Genomic DNA, 12,234 nt, shown 5'->3' with positions numbered 1-12,234 from the left:
ATTGGTAGGAAGCAAGGCCTGTGGCCAAATTTTGTGCCCATCCAGACAGGGACCCCATGATAGGCAAGGGTAATAGAACACCCCAGTGATAAAAATTATCACTCAGATTTGGGTTGGAGAAGGAAATGGCCAACTACTCTGATATCTTTGCCAAGAAAATCCTATGGACAGTATTGGTGTGGTGTAGTCCACAGGGTCACAAAGAGTCAGACATGACTAAATAAGTGAAAAATAACAAAAAGGACTTAGTGCTGCATGGTCAGGAGTTCTGGGTTCTGGTCCCAGCACTGCCAGTAACTTAGCCAGTAACTTAGTGACTGAATCTTTACCCTCAACAGTAAAATGAAGTCTCAAATTAGATCCTAGATTTAGAGTAGACTAAGCAACTTATTTTGTGTATACTTAATACATGTTGCCTCCTCCTGTAGAATGTAATTAATCTCCTTGAAGACAGGATCGCATTTTTGACTTTGTATCTCCAGTACCTAGAAGGTACCTGGGCACATATGATGTGCTTAATAAATACTTGTTGTTAATTGAAATTTTTGTTGTCATTTTCCAGTCATGTCTGATTCTTCATGATCCCATTTGGGGTTTTCTTGGCAAAGATATTTGGAGTGGTTTGCCATTTCCTTCTCCAGCCCATTTTACAGATGAGGAAACTGAGACAAACAGAGTTAAGTGACTTGCCCAGGGTAAAACAGCTAATAAGTGTCTGAGGCTAGATTTGGGCTCATGAAGAAGAGTCTTCTTCACTCCAGGCCCAGCACTCTATCATTGTGACACCTGGTGGCCCTACTTGACTATAATGCTCAAAGTGAAAAGTAGCAAGTGGCAGAATTAGGATTCAAACCCAGGTTTCTGACTATACACTGTACCACGCTGATCTTTAAGATCTCTAATATTTTACCTCTAACATTAATTATATATAATAAATATATAATTATATATAATACCTCTAATATTTTATTCTTTGCAAAGAGTTTTCATTTCTTAGCAGCATCCCACTGTAGACTATTATTTGACACATGGAATGTCATCTATCTAACATTCTCAATTCAATGGAACAACCATTCATTAAACACCTACTATGTGCAAGGCACTTGAGATACAGAGACAAAATGAAATGTTTTCCACTCTCAAAAAGTTTACAATCTACTGGATGGAAGGGCTTCTTTTATTGCTTAAGTTCAGAATTTAAAAGAAAAACATTTTAAAAATAAAGAGAAAAATTAAATACACATGCATATAAATGTGTTCACATGTATATAAATGTACATATATTTTGATATATACACATACATACACATGTATGTATACATATAAATGTATACATATATATCTATATCTCTACATATACATCTAGATCTATCATCTATCTATCTATCTATCTATCTATCTATCTATCTATCTATCTATCTATCTATCTATCTATCTATCTATCCTGGGGTTGAGGGGCATGAGGGAGGAATATAATGTGAATATAAAGGTACTGAAGAAGAAAGAGGATGCCAACAATTGGGGATACCAGAGAAGATGTCCCAGGATAAGTGGCACCTGAGTGAACCTTGAAAGGATTTAGACTGGTCAAGCTGAGGACAGAGGGTGTTACAGGCATAAGGGCATTGAGTAAGGGCATGGAGGTGGGAGACATTCAGGGAATAGCTAGTAGACATGCTGGACTAGAAATGATGGGTTTCTGTTAAAGTTGCTTTAAAGGACTTATTATCAAAAGCATTTATTTAAACCCTTTCTATCTGTGGCACTATACTAGGGGTTTTGTAAAATAAAATGAGCAGGGGGCAGCTAGGTGGCACAGTGGATAAAGCACCGGCCCTGGATTCAGGAGTTCCTGAGTTCAAATCCGACCTCAGATACTTGACACTTACTAGCTGTGTGACCCTGGGCAAGTCACTTAACCCCCATTGCCCCACCAAAAAAAAAATGAGCAGCTCTTGCCTTTTAAGAAATCAGTATTAATGATTTACACTTTTGTGTTCACTTAGTTTTTTACAAATTGTATTCCTTTCCCTCCAATCTGACAGAATGCAAGCTCCTTGAGGGTGGGGGTTGTTTTTATTCTATCTTTGTACTGCCAGTGACAATTCCAGTACTTTTCTCAGAGCATCTACTTAATAGATGCTTGGGGAAGTCATTCCTTGTTGCTTTTCTTGATGAAGGGGAAAGAAATGGTTATGACAAGTACTTTTCTTCCCTTTTGTCATACTGCTGAAATTTTCTGAGCATAGCAACTCATTTTCAGAGACAGTTTTCACAGGGAAGAGTTTTTAGATAGTTCTCTCTCAGCTACAAAATCCTTTTCTGCCTTTGGGTTGCCTGGACTGAAGATGTGGTACTAACATCACCATGGGGCTAATTATAAGTTTTTATGGTTTTCTGTCTATAGGATTGGTCTGATGAAAAGGAACTAACTGGACTCTCTCCGGTAGTCAGCCTTTTTGGTTTCTTGTGCCAGGCAGCATCTATAGAATTTTCCCCAGTGTTTGATAAGGCCCAGTGATAGAGAGTCCAGTCACTAACACCGCCCTCCCCCAACACATGCACACACACACACACACACACACACACACACACCACTAGCAGCTCATCATCCCTTTCAGAAATCTGTGCTATTTTCTCACTGCTGTCAGCAGGGGGAGGAAATCTTTGAGCAAAAAAATGTGCTTCTGACTTCATGAAAAGTTTGAAGAGACAAGTCTTCTGGAGGGGTGACTGTTCCACTCCCCTCCTTGTTCAAATGCATTGGCACTCTCTCCCTGTGAGCCTGGTACCAGGCTGTGGCAACACAAACCTGCCCATTTCAGCCACCTTCACAGCAGAGGCCCATTGTTGCAAGGGGGACAGATCATACTTGGGCTCCAGGTTTATCAGGAAGGTGGCAGGTGTTGAGGGATAAGCCTTGTTGCCATCCACTTGTTCCACTCCCACAGAACTACTGGAGAGCAAAGAGGGGGCAGGAGCTAAGGTTTCATGCAGCTCTACCAATGAGCACCATGATGGTCATTGGCGCAGAAAATATAAGCTAAGCTGCTACTTGATTTTCAATTTCAAAAGCTCTAGGGTACACGACCAATGGCCATCTGCCAGTGTTTGTACTAGAAGGTCAGCGTACACTGACATTGAGCAAATTGATATTATATGTGCTATGGCTCTTTTATGAGGCTCTGCTCCTTTCTTGCCATGTGAACCCAAATGAATACTACACCTTTACCACTGAAGCATCGTGTGAAGTACATGATGCTGTATATATTTTTTTGCTAATAGTACCAATCCCTTTATGTCCCATTAACTTAAAAGCTCCATGTTATTGCATATTATCTTTTGTAAAAATTGCATATTTTCTTGTTTTTTATTATACAAGTCATAAAAAGTAAAGGCGGCTTACTACTCATAATGAAAATAATTTTATGATGTAGTTCCATCTAGTTGGGCCAGAGAGGGCTGATTAATGTTTGGTGCAGTACGAAGGGTCATTCAGTGAAAGAGGGCAGCAAAGAGAACTTTGTTTGCACCATAAAATTTAATGAGAAAAAGTCAAGAGATAGGCGTATATGTACGCCTCAGCTTTGATGAACTCTACATTAATTTCTTTATTAGGTTTAAACTTCATTCAATATGAAGATCTGTTGTAGATCTGAAGGTAAAACAATCCTTTAATCATGAAGATAATATTACATGTTGCCCATTTTTAGTAATTTTGCCACTTTTCTTCTTTTCCTTAATATGGGAGGCTTAGGTTTCAGTCACAAGCATCATCATCCTCACCATCAAGAATTTATGATCCCATAATAGATGGGTAATATTTTATTAGATGCATTGAAGAAACCTTAATGGATATGATAAGACACACAAATGTGTGTAGCATAATATAATCATTACAGTCCTCACAATTATTGTGCTGAGTGGTAATTACCATAGCCAAGGGGCCGCTATCCTCACCAACTGCCACTTGTAGGGCAGACAATCTAGACTAGGGGAAGCAGCAAGGCACCCTGAGAGAGACACAGGAAGCAGCATGTACCAGGAAGGTCAGATCAACACCATACTGACCACCAGGGGAAGATTTATTCTTTAGATTTTGAGCTGCCTGGATGTTCTTTTAGGTCCTTCCCAGATCTAAAATTTTATAATTCTATGATTCTGATCCAGATTGTTGGAGACAGGGGCACCTAGGTGGCTCAGTGGATAAAGCACTGACCCTGGATTCAGGAGGACCTGAGTTCAAATCCAACCTCAGACACTTGACACTTACTAGCTGTGTAACCCTGGGCAAGTCACTTAACCCTTATTGCCCCGCCAAGAAAGAAAGGAAGGAAGGAAGGAAGGAAGGAAGGAAGGAAGGAAGGAAGGAAGGAAGGAAGGAAGGAAGGAAGAAAGAAAGAAAGAAAGAAAGAAAGAAAGAAAGAAAGAAAGAAAGGAAGGAAGGAAGGAAGGAAGGAAGGAAGGAAGGAAGGAAGGAAGGAAGGAAGGAAGGAAGGAAGGAAGAAAGAAAGAAAGAAAGAAAGAAAGAAAGAAAGAAAGAAAGAAAGAAAGAAAGAAAGAAAGAAAGAAAAAGAAAAGTTAGAGAGATAGGGTAGTATAGTTAAAGAGATTTGAACAAGAGAGGCAGGTTTGAATTCTTTTTCTAACATGCATTAACTAGGTGGCTCTGGAAAAATTACTCTACTTCTGAGCCTCAGTTTCCAACTACATAAAAGGGACTTAATGGTACTTAACCTATCTTCTAGAACTGTTGTGAGGGAAAAACTTTGTAAATCTTCAAATTCTATAATACATCTAGATATGAACTACTGTGATAAGAAGCCTGATGATGAAAGTTGTGACCAGGCTGTGTTAAAAGGGAGACACTTCTGAGAGGGGGCTGTTTTGCACTATGTATATATAAAAGTTTGTTTCTGTACTTTAGATGTCCTATTTTAATTCTCAGATGCAGGATTACATTCTGTTTTGACTTGAAAGTAGGAGAGACCTTGAGGAGTTGGAATGGCAGGTTACCAAGGATTTGATCCAAAATAAATATATCCTGAGTTTGGAGAGGGTTTGGGGTGTGTGAATGTATATATGTATGTATGTGTATGTGTGTATATGTATATGTGTGTATGTGTATGAGAGATTAATGAACTTGACTGTTTCTTTGATTATTTGCTTCTTATATTAATTTATTTTGACTACCACTATTTACTCCTAGTCTGTTCCTGTTTGCTTTTCTAAACTCCCATTGGTTTCCTGTCATCTGTTCCTTCAACAATTGCAAATCTCTGTGTTTTATCTCAGAATGGCTCCATATTCCCATATTCCTGTCATATGAAGATGGGGGTGGTGGTGGTGGTGGTGGTTATGGTGGTGGACATCTCTCAAAAGCCTTTTATCATTAAAGCAGTCTCTCTCCTTTTTCTCTCTGGTTTAGAAGCCTGGTGCTATCTCACTTTGATTAGAAAGAAATTATTTACATTAGCAGTCTTGCAGCCGGAACACAAGGCAGGGAGCAAATGTCATTTGTACCACGGAAATTAATTCGGCATTATTTTGAAGATTCCCAGCCTGCTAGCCATTGTTCAGGGTGTCATCATCTGCCTTGGCTTCTGGGGACGTATTTCAGCCCACATTTGGGCCTTGGCAGGTTTTGGGCATGGCCCAGCACACAAGGGAACCAAACAGCATCTGCATGGCTCGCTGCTTATCAGGAGTGAGCACGGGCTGCCGTACTGTAGGGCAGCAAACGAAAACAAAACAACAATAAAGGGAGGTCTTTGTAATGGATTAAAAGGGTTTAGAAACATCTGAGCCATGCAGTTTTCAAACAGTGACACTGCCAATGACTTCTTGACTGAAAGCTAGAAAATGTGCTTAGTGGGTGAGATAGAGTTTTTGCTGGGGCCGCCAACACAAGTGTTTTTGTTAAAGGTCTCTTATCTATATTCTGTTGGTGGTGGTGGTGGTGGTGGTGGTGGTGGTGTGTGTGTGTATGTGTGTGTGTGTGTGTGTGTGTGTGTGTGTGTGTGTTCCGTTACCAGCACCCTTGAGCATGGGTCAAGTATAAAGTGACCTTTTGCCAAGTGAGGTGAATCAGGTTAATAGCACCACCATATTGTTACTTGCAATTGCAGTTCAAGGGCATCCTCTGAGTGATCCTTCCATAGCCAATAAATTGCTCTGAGCAGTCTACTCTATCTGCACATCATCTCTGTTTTGCAGTTTTCTGCAGTTACCTGGCCACCCATTTATTTTAGGTCTCCCTCTCTTGCTGGATAGCAAGAAGACCACCTTTGGGGAGGTACACTCCCCCCTTGTATGCTCCCCTCTCTCCTTCCCCCTTGGGAGGGTGGTACACTCAGAACACATCTAGGCTATTTGTTGAGTCACTTGGCTTGGAGATATGAGATTCAGCAACTCTATTCCTTATGGTGAGATGGAGGACCACCAAGCTTTACCATCTGCCCTGAATCTTTGCCCTTCAGATTTCTGTCATTCTCATCTGATCTGCTGAATGAGGAGTCTAAAAAGGTTCTTTATTGCTAGACAAATTTTTCTTTCCATTCTCCATGGTAGGCCCTGCCTTTTATGTGTAATAGACTCAAGTACTTCCTGGGTTCATTTTCTTATGAGATTCACTAGTGTCATTAAAGAAAGCAGGGAACATAGTGACTCCAGCATGGTATCCAAGATGTCATGATATTCCACTATTGTGGAATTGTTCTGAGTCTGGATAGTGTGGATTAAGAGGCGCCAGGAAGGCTCCCCCATGGACAACCGGAGTGCTACCATCAATAATTTATTCTTCAGTTTAATCCTTGCCTTCTACTACCATGCAAATGATCTAACATTTCTCTTTTATTTTATTGGTTGGTTTGTCCCTGAGTGTGCAGTTGGAGAATGAATGAACCTAGTGGATAGAGTATTGGATTAGGGCTCAGGAAGACCTGGGTTTTAATTCTATTTCAGTCAACTCTTAGCTGTGTGATCCTGAGAAAGTCACCTAATTAATATCTCTCAACCTCAATCTCTGTATCTGAAAAATAAGGATAATAGTCCCTGTAATGGCTACCCTACAGAGCTGAGTTGCATTTTCCTTTGAGACTGGACTTGAAATTTCGTTAATAGAAGGAACTCCCTCTGAGAAAATGCCCTTTAACAGTCCAGATCAGCACCTGCTCTATAACTTACACTGTGGTCTTGGACACTTGCCAAGGGCACTGAGAGGTTATGGGTAACAGAGTTCTTAGGTGGATCAAATGAGATATTGTATGTAAAGTTCTATGCAAACTGTAAAGTCCTATATAAATTCCAGCTATAATTATTATTTGGCGGATTTATCAAGTGAGAAGATATTTTTTATTGGCTCTTGTCTTTAAGTCAACCTAGAAAAAGTATTAGGTTTGTAGAGCAGAAAAAACCCCCTTTTCACAGACCAGGGACAAAGTTCAAATGCCAGCTTTGCTATAAATAGGCCCTGTGTGACTTGGAATGAAAAAGTCACTTCATCTCTCAAGTCTCAGTTTTCTCATAAACCTCGTATGTAGATGGTTAGACTAGATGATCTCTTAGATTGCTTACAAATATAAATCTATGATTTGATAATCATATGAAGAAGAGTAGATTCATATGGCCTAAGAGTAGACAGAAGTCCATTCCTACTCCTAAAATCACCTTGGATCCTGAAGATGGAGAATATTCAGCCTTTGAGTTTCTATAATCATCTATGAGCTACTGCTAGACTTCTAGAGGCATTTCACAAAGGGTGGAGAACCCTCCTGAGGGATTACCACTTTGATCAAGTATAGGATCTTGTCTAAGAAATATGGTTATGTATAATTAACATTAACTGGCATATCAGAAAGGTGATTTGGATGGAAGTGAATCAGATTTTAAGTGTGGCAGGGCTGTGCAAAGTCATCAGCCTTACTCTCTCCTCCAGGGTCATCTGAGTCCACTGGTAAGATAACTGGAGATGATCCCAGATGCAGTGGGAGATCTTGGCCTTTTTAATCCTACGTTTTTCCCAAGTCTCAGTTGTCTGAAGTAATACCCATTCAGTGATTTAGGGCAAAGTAAGAAATGATGCAAAAGATGGCCTAGTTTGCCACTCAAAAAAAAAAAATCAAACTGGGAGGGGAAGACCCCGGTCAGAAGAGAAACAATTGCTACTTACAATCACTTTGAGCCATCAAAACCCAAACAATGCCCAAATGAGGCTTGAACTGGAACCTATTATTGGCCAATCAGTGAAATCCAGAGTGATCTGGGTTTAAGGCATAGTCAAGTAGTTCTATTTGAATCCCAATGGGATTATTATTAACTGGTCTATGCAAACTCTGGGTTCTCCAGGAAGACTTCAAGAATGGGCCAAATGGTTGGATGTCAGAGGAGGTCAGCCTCATCATGTTCAGAAAAATTCATCACTAAAGTGTCTTTAACATGCTTAGTTTTCAGTCACAGTGATTCTTAGGATTTTAATAAATAGGAGGGATGTGTAAAGGAAGGGAATAGAATAAGCATTTATTGAATGTCTACTATGTGCTAGGAACTGTGCTAAGCACTTTACAAATGTTATCCCATTTAATCCCCCAAACAATCTTGTGATGTAGGTGCTATAATTATGTCCATTTTATAGCTAAGGAAACTGAGGCAGATAACAGTTAAATGACTTGTCCAGGTTCATACAGCCAATACCTATCTGATGCTGGATTTGAACTCCAGTCTTCCTGACTCCAGATTGAGTGCTTCTACTATGTCACCTAGTTGACTCTAAGAAATTATTATTATCATTATCATCATCATCATAAATAACAAATTATTATATTATCATATATAAATATATCACTATGCTATAATATATTGTATATAATATTTAACTATGTTATATGTAACTATAAAATCATTATTATATGATATATTACAACAAATAGCACTTCAAGGTTTATAAAGTATTCATATATATGTATAAATATACCCACATATACAATGTGTATCTAATACAATGTACACCTACATAATACAAGTCTTTTTATATGTATGTATACATATATGTATATATGCATATGTTTGGGTATACATATAGATGTGTATTTGGTTGTATACATACATATACAATTCATTCTTTAAAACAACCTTGTGAGGTAAGTGCCATTATTAATTCCCATTTTAGGGATAAAGAGACTGGGGCTGGGTGATGTTATCTGAAAACAGATGGAAACACATTTTTAAATATTTTTTTCTTTTCCTCTTTGACAATTCCTTAATCTGAAGTTTTGGGTTTTTTTGACTGTTTTCTCTCACAACTAGCTAATATGGGAATTTTTCCATGACTACTCATGTATAACTTATTTTGAATTGCTTGAGTTTTTGTGGGTGGGGGGTGGGAATGGAGGAAGAAAGAGAAGTTGGAACACAAAGTTTTAAAAAATTGATGTTAAAATTTGTTTTTACATATATTTTGGAAAATAAAATTCTATTCAAAGCAAAAAGAAGAAGAAGACAGCCAAGCAGGACATTATACAAACTTCAAACCTCAGGCTGAGTCTGCACCACACTAATGGTAGAGGGATGTGTGTGTGTGTGTGTGTGTGTATGTGTGTGTGTGTACCATTATTCATTATTTATATGTCCAGAATTACTAGTGCTTGGACTTTGGAATCAAAATTAGAAAGGCCCCTGAAAATAAATTCCACAAACTGCAAAAAAAAAAAAAAAAAAAAAAAAGAGTAACCCAGTCTACCCAGAGTCTGCCCACAATCACAGAACTAGCAATAAGTCTGAGGCAAGATTCAACTAAAGTCTTTTGACTCCCAGTCTGGTGCTCTATCCACTTCAATACCTATAATGAAGTATGTATGTGAGTATGTATGACAATATATACTATAATATACCACATTATAATATTTAATATTATAACTCAATTTATTCATTTCTATATTTTTTAGGCTTTGGGAACTAGGAGGAACAAAGAATGATCTAAATACCTTTGTGAGGGTAAGACAGTCTATAAAGTCTAGAATTTTTTAGTTTAGACTGGTGGTATCAAACTCAAATAGAAATGGGGGCCACTAAACCATACAAAAGGATCCCTGCAGGCTTAGACCTAGAAAACCACAAATGACCATTATCTATATTCTATTATATTTTTATTTATTTTATTAAATATTTAAATATATTCCAATTACTTTGGGGGGGGGCAATGAGGGTTAAATGACTTGCCCAGGGCCACACAGCTAGTAAGTGTCTGAGGCTGGATTTGAACTCAGGTCCTGCTGAATCCAGGGCTGGTGTTTTATCCATTGCACCACCTAGCTGCCCCCACCTCCAATTACATTTTAATCTGGTTGCCCCAGAGTGTTTAATACCTCTGGTTTAGGCCATGTGCTTCTGGACAAAATGGCATCTAGCACATGTGGGAAAAAAAAGGTGGCTAAAAAAGTGGAAAGGAGTGAGGTGGTAAGGACACTGAAGACAAACTTGACAGTTTTTTCAGGTTAATTTCACAATTTGTGTTTTGAGAAAGAGAATTATAAATGTGAGATAGAGAAGGATCTTGGGTTTTTAGGGTTTGCCAGTTTGCCTATGGTGAAACTATTTCTAATAAAAACTGGATATGCAAGTTTCAAAATGTATAAGAACCGTATAGTAGAAAAGTTATTTCATTTTAGGAAGCATTTTGGTCAGAATGTTTCTACTCATCTCAAAGCCCCCAAGGACCTATTTCATCTGTAAGATACCACGGGATTAATTCTTGTGTATTTTAAAATTTGAAACATAATTATATTTTAAATTTTTTATCAATATCTTTTATTTATATGTTACCTTCCTCTTTGGAATATATTCCATAGCTTCCTATACTCAGTCTTCAGGCATTCAGCAAAACTGACATATCAGGTGAACCTGGGTGTATATTTGATGTTCCATGCTCATAGTTTCTCTTCAAAAAAGGGAAAGAGAAAACTTCAAAAAAAATCTCTTCTCTGTTGTCAAGCATGGTCATTTTAATCACGAAACATTCAAATTATTATTTTTTTTTGCCTTGTTCTTTCTGTTTCCATTGTTGTAATAACTATGTGTATGGTTTTCCAGGTTGTGCTTACTTCAGTCTACATTAGTTCATATAAGTCTTATAATACTTTCACAATACTTTATAATTTCTTATGTTGCAGCATTCCATGGGCCACAATTTATTTAATCATTCCCCATATATATAATCATATTTTAAGTAACTGACAGACACCAGTTTATTCTACTCTTAAGTAATATTAATTAGTAGGAGTCTATATTAACTCAATCACTTGTAATGTTAGTTGATCGTGACTATATCCCCATTAGAACCTCAAAATTCATGTAGTCCAATTGTTAGTCAAATTATGAATCACAGCTAGAATATCTCAATGAGTGATCATCAAATCTCCGCTTGAAGACTTCTGGTGACTAATTTTTAATAAATTTTTGGAAAGCTTTGTAAGAAAGTTTTGTTGTTTTTTCCTTAAACTAAACTGAAATATACCTATCTACAATTTGGGTTTTTTCCCAATGGATTTAGAACTGAGGATTGTCTTTTCCAACCTTCTCATTTTACAGATCAAAAAATTGAGTCCTAATGAAGTGAAATGAAATACTCAAGGAACAGAGGTAGTAAGTAGTAGAAATGGGTCCTCTGACTCTAAAGCCAGTGCTAGTTTTGCTGCTTCAGCTACTTTTCACCCAAAGGTCCTAGTATTCCTTTCTAGGGCCAAGTAGAATAAATTTAATCCTTCTTCCACTTAACAACCCTTCAAATATTTGACAATTGCTGTCATGTCCCCATAAGGATTCTCTTCTCCAAAATAAATATTCTCAGTTTCTTCAGCTCAACCTCCTATGACATGATTTCTAATTCACTTACCATCCCGGACACCACTGCCAGCCCTCCCCACCCCAATATATTCTACCTTGCCCTTGTTCATTGTAAAAATGACACTCAAAACTAAGTACAATACTCTAGATGTAATCTGGCCAAGGCAGTGTGCAATAGGACCTTACTCACCTATCTTATTTGTGACTTAAAATTGTACTAACTTGTCCCAAGGCTGCATTAGATTTTTGGACTGACTTGGCAAGGTGCTAACTGATATGCTTGTAGTACGCTAAAATCTTGTAGGTTTATGTGTATACACAGACAAAGACACGCACGTGCGCGCACGTACACACACACACACACACACACACACACACATGACCTTTCTTGTTTGT

The 12,234-nt window shown here is 38.1% G+C and overlaps 1 pseudogene; it reads right to left on the bottom strand.

Moving 5' to 3' along the window:
- Positions 1 to 11,948, bottom strand: part of LOC122746910 — a 38,264-nt pseudogene extending 26,316 nt beyond the window's left edge.
- Between the last annotated feature and the right edge of the window lie 286 nt (positions 11,949 to 12,234).

Source organism: Dromiciops gliroides, chromosome 1 (genome assembly GCF_019393635.1).
Source record: "Dromiciops gliroides isolate mDroGli1 chromosome 1, mDroGli1.pri, whole genome shotgun sequence".
NCBI classification, from domain to species: Eukaryota; Metazoa; Chordata; class Mammalia; order Microbiotheria; family Microbiotheriidae; genus Dromiciops; species Dromiciops gliroides.
Note: the sequence above shows the minus strand (reverse complement) of the source record. Positions and strands in the feature narration are given on the sequence as shown.